Source organism: Echinops telfairi, unplaced genomic scaffold (genome assembly GCF_000313985.2).
Source record: "Echinops telfairi isolate 266 unplaced genomic scaffold, ASM31398v2 ScPeMD7_11;HRSCAF=52, whole genome shotgun sequence".
Lineage (NCBI taxonomy): Eukaryota > Metazoa > Chordata > Mammalia > Afrosoricida > Tenrecidae > Echinops > Echinops telfairi.
Genome location: NW_022103908.1, coordinates 36,427,122 through 36,439,979, shown reverse-complemented (window position 1 = coordinate 36,439,979; position 12,858 = coordinate 36,427,122). Strand labels below are relative to the sequence as shown.

General features: G+C 42.3%; 1 protein-coding gene across 1 annotated transcript in view; it reads right to left on the bottom strand.

The window, feature by feature from the left end:
• Positions 1-12,858, bottom strand: part of DNAJC15 (DnaJ heat shock protein family (Hsp40) member C15) — a 75,340-nt gene that overhangs the window by 62,089 nt on the left and 393 nt on the right. The gene's annotated exons all lie outside the window — the stretch shown is intronic.

Sequence of the window (12,858 nt, the reverse complement as noted above, 5' to 3'; positions counted from 1 at the left end):
ATGCGCTTTACACAATTGATGTGTGTATGGATTGGGATAATAGTTGTATGAGCCCCTAATAAAATGTTAAAAAAGAAAAAAAAACAAAACAAACAAGTACACTGATCTTTAATATCTCCCTTTTCATCCTTGAGCTTAATTTTGCACCTTGAACATACAATTGATTGTTTTGTTTCTAGCAAGCTTCCTCGCATTGATGCACTCCTACAAACAAGTTTTTATTGTACTGACTTTGAAGTCCCTGGCAAATACCCCTGAAAAGCTCTTGGCTCACATCTGATGTGCCCCTTCCCCGCCATGCTTCATGCGTGTGCTTGTCCTTCTGGCCTGGGAAATCATCCCATTTTCTGAAAGATCTTTTCACTCCCTTACAATAGCCTATTTTACTCTAAGGCAGCACTTTCTTACATTTTTTGAGTGGTAACACTTAAAAGCTTAAAAATCATTACACAGTAGTCTTTCCTTAACTGTGCTTTGAAGTTTAAGAATGTTTTAAAATATCATAAAAATTGGCAGTGACTGAGAAGTATAAAGCCAACAATATAAATCACTTCTTTGGGGTTGGACTTCATAAATGTCTCCTATCTAAATAATGGAGAGATACTATGGGTAAGTTTAAACTTTAGTTACTAACAACACATCAATATTGATTCATTAATTGTTGTAAGTGTGCCATGCTGGTAAAGGTTGATAATAATGACTGAAGTGTATGATAAATGGGAACTTGCTATAGTGACTTCTCATATTTTCTGTCAATCTAAATCTACCCTAGTGATAAAGGATATGTAAAAGTGGGAAGGGCAGGAGAGGTTATACCTGGTATTTGGATTCTCAGAAGAACTAAAACTGTTTGCTCATTCCCTGCTGGCAATGAAATAATATTCTGAAAGCATAAACAGTGAAAATACTACTATCATTTCCCTGACACTACTGGCTAAAGGGGTCAGTATGATCCCGCATCAGCTCAGCAGCAGAAAGCTTTGCTTGAGTACTGGCTAAATGAGTGGTGTCAACGGTTAATATACTCAGCTTCTGAGAGGAAGGAGGATGGTTCAAGTCTACCCAGAGGCACCTAAGAAAAAAAGCCTAGCTATCGATTTTTTTTTAATTAATCATTTTATTTGGGGACTCTTACAGATCTTCTAACAATCCATAAATCAATGCTTTCAAGCACACTTGTACATATGTTGCCATCATCATTTTCAAAACATTTTGTTTCTACTTGAACCCTTGGTATCAGCTCCTCTTTTTCCCCCTCCCCTCCCCTCCTCTCCTACTCCCATCAATCCTTTATCAATTATATATTATTGCTGTTACTTTCGTATCTTACACCATCTGCTCACTCCCTTCACCCACATTTCTGTTATTCATCCCCCTGGGGTGGGTGGTGGTGATATATCCATCATTGTGATCGGTTTCCCCTTTCTCCTCCTTCCCTGTCCCATCCCCTTATGGTATCGCTACTCCCACTACTGTGCCTGAGGGGGTCTATCTGTCCTGGATTCCATGTGTCAAGAGCTTATCTGTACCAATGTACATATTCCAGTCTACCAGGATTTGTAAGGTAGAACTGGGTTCATGATAGTGGGGCTGGGCAGGGGCGAAGAGAGAAGCATTAAAAACCTAGCAGCTCTCAATCTGTGGGTCTCAACCGCCTTTGGGGGTTGAACGTCCCTTCCACAGGGGTCGCCCAATTCATAGGAGTAACAGAATTACAGTTATGAAGTAGCAACAAAAATAATTTTTTGGCTGGTGGGTAACCACAACCTGAGGAACTGTTTGAAAGGGTCGCGGCATTAGGAAGGTTGAAAACTACTGAACTAGAGGAATGTTGTAGGTTTCATCAGTGCTATACTGCACCGTCTGGCTCGTCCCTTCCTTGAGACCCTCTGTGCGGGGATGTCCAATTGCCTACAGACAGGCTTTGGGTTTCCACTCCAACCCCTCTCGTTTACATCGAAATGGTTGTTCGTTTTGGATCTTTTCGTGCCTCCTACCTATTCCCACCAACATCTCATGATTACACAGGCTGGTGTAGCCATCTACTTCAGAGAGGAAGGGAAACTGCTTGGTATGGCCATTCTAGTCAGTCTTTGTAACTCCACTGCCAAATTCCCTGATCTCAGGTAGACAGAACTGCTCCTGTGAGTTTAAGAGACTGTAATTCTTTATGGGAATAGAAAAAAACCCATCTTTCTCCAGAGGAGCAGCTGGTGGTTTCAAACTGCTGACCTTGCAGTCAGCAGTCTCACACATAACCACTATGCCACCCATGCTACTAAAGGCTGAGTGGGATCATGCAAATAAAGTATAGAGGACTTTAATTCAGGGTGTCATCAATTTTACTATTCTGCTGGGTATGAAAGGGAGCAATCTCAGAAACAGAACCAGGTAATCCCACAACCATCAAGAAAGAGCCATCAGCTCAGAGCCTGGACAGTCCCTGCCTGAATCAGAGACAACAGAAGCCACAGCAGTGAGACAGAAGAGAGAGAGAGAGCGAGCGAGTGAGAGTAGTGCTGAGACCTTGAGACAGAGCTGCAGTCTTGCAAGCCCACAGAATGAGTAGACCAGAGTGCCTTGTGGCATTTACCAATGCTACAGGAGCTTTGTAACACTGTTCTGCTGAAGACTGATACTGACTGTAGGAACTCGCTAACTTCCCTAATAAACCCCCATAATCTTGAGTCTTGTCTTTGAGTTTTGTATGACCACCACAAAGAATCATTAAGACCAGCAGAGAGAGAGTGCTATGGGAGGGATGTTTGGTCTCAGAATAGGGTAGGGAAGATGGAAGACGAAGGCATGCCTGACTCTGCCTTCTACTCCTGTAGTCTCAGAAACTCTCAGGGGGCAGTTCTACCTTGCCCGGGAGGGTGGCTATGAGTTGGCATCCATTTGATGGCAGTGAGTTTGGGTCACATTACTGCTGTCAACATCTCGCCCTCTGCACTGCCAGTCCCACCCACTATAAGACACCCCTACTGCTGTGCCCTCTTGCTTTTCTATCCTTTGCTCTCACTGCTCTAGGCTTAATTTTCCTGAAGCCCTCCACCTGGCGCACACATGTACTCACTCACTCCCTCACTCACTGCCAATCTAAGGTTTCTGAGGCTGTAAATCCTTACAAGAGCAGGAAGACTTCCTCCTGAAAGAGTGGCTACTGGGTCTGAGCTGTGGTGGACCTTGCAGTTAGCAGTTCAATGCTGACCCAACTGTTATGAGGGCTCTGAGCACACTCACTGCCTTTGAGTCAATTTCCACTGATATTAACCTTAAAGGTCAGGATACAATTGCCCCTGTGGCTTTTTGAGGCTGTAAATCTTTAAGGGGGCAAGGAGCCTCCTCCTTCTCCCTAGTTTCAAACAGCTGACTTTGGGTAGCAGGCCGATGTGTAACCCACGACGCCACCATGGCACAGTTCCAACCAAACTCCCTGCTGGCGCACAAGAAAGTTCCATCGTGGGAACTGCAACCAAGGAGATGAAACAAAATGTTTATGAATTGTTGAATGGAAAATTGATCCACTCTGTAAACTTTCATCAAATGCACAATAAAAAAATTATTTTTGAAAAAAGGACAAATATTGTATGAGACCTCTACTAAAAGGATAAACACTAAGACAGAAGCAGGAATCCATTCTCGGGTCTTGCAATCTTCTAATCCAGTCTCTCAAGCAGCGAGGCGGTGTGCCTAATGCTCACAACCCATCTGTCACCTCCCTCTTTGTACATCGGACACCCACTTTGACAGCACAGGCCTCACCTCAGCTGCCGTCACTTTCTCGTGTTGTCAAGAGACGGAGAAGGCTGGCCCGCTCCTGCCCTATAACATTGTTCTACAGTCACCCCAAATCAACAGACACTCACTCCTACCAGAGCGCTCAGAGAATCTTAAGAGAAATTCAAGTCCAGAGATATGTGTGTGAGGGAGTGTTGGGGTGGAGGGTGGGGAATATGTCTTTGAGAAGGTGGTTATACCTCTGTTGGTGGGTAAATCACAACCACGTGGGGCAACCCACTACTAGGAAAACTGCTCCTTTATACAGACCCCCCAAAGGGAGAATAGACCCAGGATTGTTTCTAACTGGACACTTGTGAGGTAGTACCCAGCCAACCCTTGGTGACCTAGGCATGCTGTAGACAACCAGACACTCAGTCCTTCTGAGGTACACAGCATTCTTCATAGATCGCACCAGAAGCTTCTAGTTTGTAAACCCCACTAAGCAAACTGGAATTTACCTTAAAGTCACCTGTATCAGGTGTAAGAAAATGACGTACCTCCTTGGATTCAAGGCTGAAACAAGCTAGTGTCAGAAGCAACAGAAGACTGCTATCACAAGGCTAGGGAAATGGTGGTGGCTGGACTTTGGTTCGGACATCGGGCACCTTCTTGCTTTGAGGGTGGCCACTCTGAACTACCAGATATTTGCTGTTTCCACGCTCTCTTTGTTTTTTAATGACATTTTAACCTAGGAGGCACAGTTCTGCCTTCGTGACTGAGAGTCAAAAGTTTTGCCCTATCTCCACCTCTCACTGTTTGCATAAATAGTACCCAATCACAAGTTTTTGACCAGTACAAATCAACAATCCATGTATTTGGGGTATAAAAAAACTGTCCCACATATATATAGCTTCCTTTTCTAAACAGTATTTGACATACTGTAATACTGGCTAAATTAATGATACTATCAATATTACCATATGCCCCATGGGGATGGTGCATGAAGTTCCCCAATAAAAGGATAATGATGTCTCTAAAGTGGAGCAGGGACATATGTAAGCAAAAGATAGATGAATGGATTTTGAGCTGGCACTTAATTGTAGCCCTAATCTAAGAACAATTAATTCTTATGAAATGGCCTTAATTCATCCATTTTAAAAAGATGTTATTCAGCATCTATAATCTGCCAGTGCTGTGGTAAGCTCTAAGGGTAATTACCCAAATCAATGAGACACAATTCCTGCTGAGAATTTCCCAACAGTCTCGAGTTTACCTGTTGATCAAGTTTGCTGAAAACAAAATCCAAGCCTGACTCCTTTTAGTTTTATTACAGCACCTCACCTCAGTACCATACTTAACAATGTGGGGCCTATGACTACCTGTTGAATTACTGACTGAGTAAATAAATGCTAACTTAATAGAGTGTGTCTTGAATTGGTTATTTGGATTCGATTCAACTTGTCTCCTAGAGCAGAGGGTCAGCAAACTATGATCCTAAGGCCAAGTGTGCCCCTCCAAATGTTTTGTAAATAAATTTTTATTCAAACACAGCCACATGTATGTATCACATGACCATTTGACTCTTAACGGCAGAGTTGAATAGTTGTGAAATAGTCCATAGGGCCTACAAAACCTAAAATATTTACTTGACAGTCCTTGAAAGTGGCTATCTACCTTTATTCCCACCTCAAAATATATTGTTGTTGTAATTATTAGATGCCATATCGAGTCAGTTTGCCTCAGAGCAAGTCTATGGACAACACAGTAAAACTGCCTGGTCCTGTATCTCCTTGTACTTGTTAAGTTTGAGCCCACTGGTGTGCCCACGGTATCTATTCATCTCACTGAAGGGTTTCCTCTGTTTGCTCATCTTCAATTTTACCAGAGCAAGATGTCCATCTACTTTATCAAGCATGATGTCCTTCTCCAGGAACTGGTCCTTCCTAATGATATCTCCAAAGTATGTGGCACTAACAGAGCATTCTGGCTGTACTTCTTCCAAGACAAGTTTGTTCTTGGTATATATTCAACATTCTTCACCAATACCATCATTCAACTGTATTAATTCTTTTCCACTGTTCCTTATGCATCATAGAAAATACCAAAATACAGCGTCCACATATTTTGTTTCAACAACAAAAACTATTAGACTACTTTGAATTAATAAGCTTTGAAACAGAATCCATATCTATTGGAGACACCAGCTCTGTTTAATTGGAGGTATTAATAGCAATAAAATGTTGAAAACCTGAAAAAGAACGTCAGACAGCATCAGAGTACTGTGTCTACTGTGAATACAAATAACATTATTAGATGTTCATATTTAGCCCAACGGTACCATTTCAACAGCAGCTCGTGTAGCATCTTGGGCTAGGTGTTGGGCTGCTAACCACAAAATGGGCAGTCCCAACCCACCAGATGCTGCAAGGGGCGAAGGTGAGGCTACCTGCACCCCAGAGATGTACGTACAGTCTCTGAAACCCTACACATAGGGTCACTCACTATGAACTGGAATTGACTTGATGGCAATTAAAAAATTGGCTACGATTAAGAAATCAAGGTGGGATAGTCTCATTTATTTTACGCTTTCTTCCTTACTGTCAGTTTACCAGTAGAAAACATTTCCCTAATTCTCTATTCTGCTTCCATCCAAAATATTGGTTACCATTAAGAAATCAAGGTGGGATAGTCTCATTTATTTTACTCTTTCTTCCTTACTGTCAATTCACCACTAGAAAACATTTCCCTAATTCTCTATTCTTCTTCCATCCAGCTGTTTCACTCATTATTCAATTTAATCATTCAACAAATATTGAAGGGCAACTGTGTGCATGGTACTACACTGAGAACACAGAAAATAAAGATCTTGAAAGTACTATCTCTGCCTTGAAAGAATATAATTTCAGTTATATGTATACATATTTTTCAAAGAGAATGTCTTGTTTAAATAATACCAAGGCATCAGCAAGTGGCCTGCGCCAGGTATCTCTTCCCACAACCTCGTCTCCAATATCCCAACATGTGTGCACATGCGAGCATGCACACGGCCCACATAAAAATGATTTTAAATGCTCCACTACTATGAATCAAAGAATTTCAAAATCTGGAAAATAGCTCATTCCATCATAGCTGCTATTGCTGAAGAGAGAGAAAAAAAACATTATAAATTCCCAAGGCATTTTATTCTTTGAGACAGTATAAACAGTAAATAAGTTCCTAGATAAATATAAACTGCCTGAAACTCACAGCCACTGCGTCAATTTCAACTCACAGAAAGCCGACGGGGAAGAGCAGACCAGCCCCCCAGCAGACCACCACTTCCTCCCGGGAGGCAGCCAGTGGACTCAAAACACTGATTTTTCTGGTTAGAGGTCAAACACTAACTCTGAGTCACCTAGACTCCTTCAAAGTGCTTGGTGTGGTAAACGCTAAAATTTTTGTCCTGAGATTCCAATATTTGAGTTGAAGATAAATAATAGTTATGCCACAGGGAAATGAAGTTATATATATATATATATATATATATATTCCCCTTAAAAAAAAGAAGGAGTAGTAATTGGGATGAAGAATGCAGAGGTGGAGGCTCACTCGTTCAACAACTATTTATTTAGCATCACCATGGAAAATAGTCACTTGCAAGTATACCAAATAGGCTAAATTCAAGACAAAGTATTGAGCAAGGCAGAACCAGACCCTGGTTCTCCCTTAAAAGCCAACAAAGGTGAAAACTATACATGTATCAATATAACATTAGAATCTAACACCTATGCCTATTTATTAACTCATTGACTAAAAATAAAATTAATAGCTGTTCATTTGATGAACAAGTAAGTGACTACAATGTCCCAATTAACGTGCCAGGCACAAGTGCAAAATAAAGTTCATGCCTCTGAGAACTTCACAGCCTGAGCTGCTGTTACAAATGTGGATAAAAAACATTCTGATACTTTTATTAACAGATACTATCATCAAAACCTGTACAAATTTCCAAGGGAATAAATAGGCTGAAACAACTCTATTCAACTCTATGGGGTAAGGGAAATTCAAGTTAGAGAAAGCTACTTGTCAGTAAGTTGAGTCTTAAATAATGAGAAGTTGAGAAGTTGGCTTATAGTAAAGTCACAGAAGCAGAAATTTCACTGGGAAACATGAGAGACCAAGGTAACTACAGCACAGGGGAAAACGCAGTGTGGAGGCAGCACCCTGAGTAAGCTTGGATCATAGTAAATCTGTAAGAAGCGGGGCTATTATCCAAGAAAGCAACTGTAAAGTTCAGCAAGGGTAACGTAGTACAAGCAGAAACTTCCTAAAGGCCCTGGTGGTATAGTGAGTTACACATTAGGCTGCTAGTATCAAGGTTGGCAGTTTGAAACCATCAGCCACTCCTAGGGAGAAAGATGAGACTTACTATTCCTGTGAAGATTTGCTGTAGCAGAAGCCCACAGGGGCAGTTGTAACTTATCCTACAGGGGCACTAGGAACCAAATTAATGGTAGTCAGTTGGGTTTTTTGGCTTACTACATATGGACAATTTTCAGTAAGATTATCAAATATTCCCTAGCCCTACGTCATTTTTCCCCTTTTCCTAACACTTAGTCCTTTACCAGCTTCTCTCACTTCCGGGTCTTACTTCCACATTCCCAATGTTATCAATTCTATTTCCCTCCTCCTCATTGGCCACTACCTGGCCCAACAATTCCCAACAAAAGCAGTTATTTTGAAAATCTGTATGTACCTTTTTGCTAGTTGCAAAAGTTTAGAAGGGAGGAAGGCTGAAATATTGCTCCTCGATAAATACAGACCACTTATTCTACAAGTCCTAAAATGCAAGGGGCAATCCTGTAAGCAGAGTGTCTGCATTTCTCAAGATTTACAAACATCTGAATGGATATTACCCACAAAACCCAAATCTGCAGTGTCTACTCATAGTGACCCTACTACAAGGCCTAGAACTGAGCTATATGGTTTCTGAAGCGGACAGCCACATCTTTCTCCTGCTGGGCAGTTAGTGAATCCAACAGCTGCCCTTTCAGTTAGCACAACCCTTACTCATTCTACCAGAGCTCCCTCAGTGGGCATTACCCAAAATACCAAACTGGCCCGACCATCAGGTTGAGACTGAGTCATAGCAACCCTATAAGACAGGGTAGAACTGTGCCTGTGGCTTCCCAAGACTGTAATTCTTTACCAGAACAGAAAGCCTCACTTTTCTACTGCGGAGCAGCTGGTTGTTTTCAACTGTCCAGTTTGCATTTAGCAGGCCAGTGCTTAACTACTATGCCACCAAGGGTGCTTCTTGGGGGGACATTAGGAAAGTAAACAGTTTGTTTGTGATGATCTTAGCCTAAATATTATTGTATCGAAATAACACAGGGTCGAAATTGTATTGTATCGAAAATATATTATTTGGAGGAAAAAAAGAAAAACCCTTATTATGATGATTTGGGTTCAAGTTTACAGAGTAAATCCATTCTCCATTCAACAAGTCATGCACAATTTGTTTCTTGACAGTGACTTGGTAGATAGTTCTAAGTGCTATCTCTGGTGTTACTGGTCACCTGATGGATCCAACAGTTGGCTGACAGCTGAGCTTTGAGAATGAGCTCTGGTCTGCGCCTGAAAGGTGACTAGGAGCTATAGCCACAGGGGTTCCACCAGTCTCTCAATGACCAGCGACCCTGAGCTTGGTTGTTGTTCCACATTTCCCTCCCCTCTATCCAGCATCTTATATGTGATCCTTCGTGGAGAGAGCAGTAGTAGAGTCTGGGCACAACCGAGTTCTGGTCAGAGGTCCTGGAGGCTGAGGTGCGCATGGTTCATCAGTCCTACTGACTAAGCGTTTCCACGCATCTTTGATTTTCTTCACTTTTTTTGCTTCAGAAGAAGAGAGAACAAACGTTGCACCTTTTATGTTACTAGAGACTGAATTCTTCAGAAGTGCAACTACCATGTTCACTGTGAGCAGATCCTACTTTGCTTTGTTCCCAATTCCACTGCTAAGTTGTTCATGACTTGAGACCCTGTCACGGACAATGTCTTGCACTGCCAACAGAATTCATTGGGAATCAGTCTCAGTTGGAGCTGTGCAATTCATGCTGGTCCTTTGTATCGGTGCAAAAATGCCATCCAACAATTGCTTTACTGTATCTTCTAACATAGCCAAGACTTGAGTATTTGCTTATTGAAATAGACTTGTTTTCTAATAAGGCACTTATTTTATCCCTGTGACAATTACACCATTATACTGTTGTTTTTTTAAAATATGCTTATGGATAGATATTGCCTATGATTCTCCTTTCAGGACAATATGGGAGATTTACTTTCCAAAGTATTTGGGGTGTGCCAGGTTCAGAACCACTTGCCTACCCATTAGCCTTCATGTGCCTAGTATTACATAAGCTTCCACGTTGGTGTCTTGGGTTCTATACACACCTTCTAAGTAAAAGTATCTACAGATGTAAATATCAAACAATGTACTTCTACCTTCAAAATGCCACAGTGCTCCCCATTACCTTGCAAATCTGCCAGGTACTGAGATTTTTATAACCCTCCACAGGGAAATTCCATTGTACCTAAATTATTATGTCTATCTTGTCTGTATTATAGGAGAAACAGCTCACTCAGAAAATCTTGCTTCTAAGGAGTCAGCTATGGTGGCTATGTCAACTTGACCCTGTGTGAAAGCATAGGAGTGGGGTCCAACCTATTAACTGGGTCACAGCTGGATGACGCCTCTTTAAGGTTGTGGCCTTTTTCTCTCTAGGCCTTCCCCTGCCTCCTATTTGGATGCTGGTCTGCCTCCAGGTGTGGCCTCATGTGGACTGCCAACCCGTGGAGCTGTCAACACCTTGCCAAGCTCCTTGCCAGTATCCACGCGACTACTTCACCTTTCTGTGTCATCGGCCTGTAGCTACTGGAGTCTGAGGAGGGCTCTCGCCAGCATCAGACCAGTGGACTTAATTGGAAGCAGGGTAGGATGTCTTCCTGATATAAAATTATTTGACATAGGCGGTGCAGTCAGAATGCTCCTTAGAGGCATGGATAGCAAGACTTCATCTTACTATTTTGGACATATTGTCAGGAGAGACCAGTCCCTGGAGGAGGACATCGTATTGAATAAAGTAGAGGGGAAGCACAAACGAGAAAGGCCCTTAACGAAATGTACGGACACAGCGGCTGCAACCAAGAGTTCTGGTCAGAAATGGTGAGGATGGCGCAGGGTCATGCGGTTATTCTGTTCTATTGGTCCTTATGGAATGGAACCGACTCGATGGCACCTAACAATGACAACAACAACAATAAACCTCTTTCTTATGTGTCACCGGTTTTGTTTCTCTAGACAACCCAGCCTAACGCACTAGCTGTGCTCTGAGTGGAATGAGCCTGGACAAATTCCTTACCGCTTTCTGAGTCTGTTTCCTCATTTCTTCAGTAAGGTTTTATATGAACCTACTTACAAGGTTGTGGTAAGGATTACATCAGACATAGTCAGAGCTCAAAAAGCTTACTACTTAAAACTTTCAATTCAATAAAAGGAGTTTAAAAAGAAAAAATAACCTTTTAATTCAACTTGTTCACTTGTGTATCACAAGCTATGATGGTGCCTGAGATTCAAGAAATACTGTATTTGAAAAATGAAAAGCTTAAGTGCCTTCTGAAACCTTTCCAAGCAAGATCATCTGACACTGACTGCTTGAGACATTTATCAACTAAAGATAACTGGAGACTCACTTCCAAATATTTTTTCCATAAGTAAATATCCAGATCCAGCTTTTAGAAAATTTCTTAGAAATTGGAAAAATGACAGATCGAGATAAAAGATGCCACCAGACAGGGTATGATTAGTAAGCAAATAGCCTGGACAATAAATGCTATGCCTTTAAAGACAAGCTATCACTGTGGGCGAGAGTCGCATGGAAGATAAGGAGAAGACAAAGTCTTCATCTGGTTTCCGGACTTCCGCTGCTTAACACAGCCTGGGAGCTCAGTCTGCTATTGTTCAGCCAAAAATGCATCAAAATGGTACCAATGCCCTCAAATCCCCCATATCCAACTCAGTGCCATGCTGACTCATATCCCAAATCCTTCAGGTGGTTCACAAGATACCACAAATTCTGATCTGTTTACCTTTTAGAATCAGGTTGATCACTAGTCATGTCACTCCTGAGCACTTGAAACAAGCAAGTGCTTTAATGGGCACATCTAAAAAAGGGCCTTGGTGGCACTGTGGGCTATGGTTGGACTGCTAACCAAAACAACTGTAGTTCAAGCAGACCAGCCCCTCTGTGGAAGTAAAGATTAGACGGTCTGGTCCTGTAAAGATACACAGCCGTGGAAGCCCAATATAGCATCTATGAGTCAGAATCTACTCTCTGACAGTGTGGTTGGGGTTTTGAATGCGTAAACTTACCTGTTTTCAAATATTAAAATATCTCATTAATATTTTTATGTTGCTTATAAGTTGAAATGACATTAATGTGGATATACTGCATTAAATAAAAAGCATCGTTAAAATTAATACCAGCTATTTCCGTTTTTCTTAAGGTAGCTACTAAAAATGTCGAGTAGACCTTTCCTTTCCCCAGCTCTCTCATCTGTGCGGGTGATACCGCGTCCCCTGGGGGGTGCTGGAAAGATGAGGGGCGGGGTAGCCAACAGAAGCAGATTAAAGCCCCAAACAGCAAACTCGCTGCCATCTCACGAACGCCAGCTCACAGCGACACTAATTGTACGGGTAAACTGCCCCTGAGAGTTTCTGAGACCGTAACTCTTTATTACAATAGCAGAAAGTCTCATCATTCTCCATCAGAGAGGTTTGGTGGTTTCAAACTGCTGACCCTGTGGTTAGCGACCCCATACGTAAATCTCTGCGCCCCAGACTGTCTCTAAGATGATGAGCTTCTGGACAAAGGTTTTCACTGCCAAGGGGTCGCCGAGCGATCTCCCCCGCCCCAGCCCCGCCCCGTGAAAAGGGGGCAGTAAGACAAATAAGTTTGGGAAACTAGGGATCTGACCGGAACATACATCCAACTCGACCACGTGCCTTGTGTTGCCCATCTGAGTGGTGTTTGCCCCGCCACTGTGTAGACACTACTACGCGAGGGCCGACACACCTCTCTCCAATAGGCGGCCCGC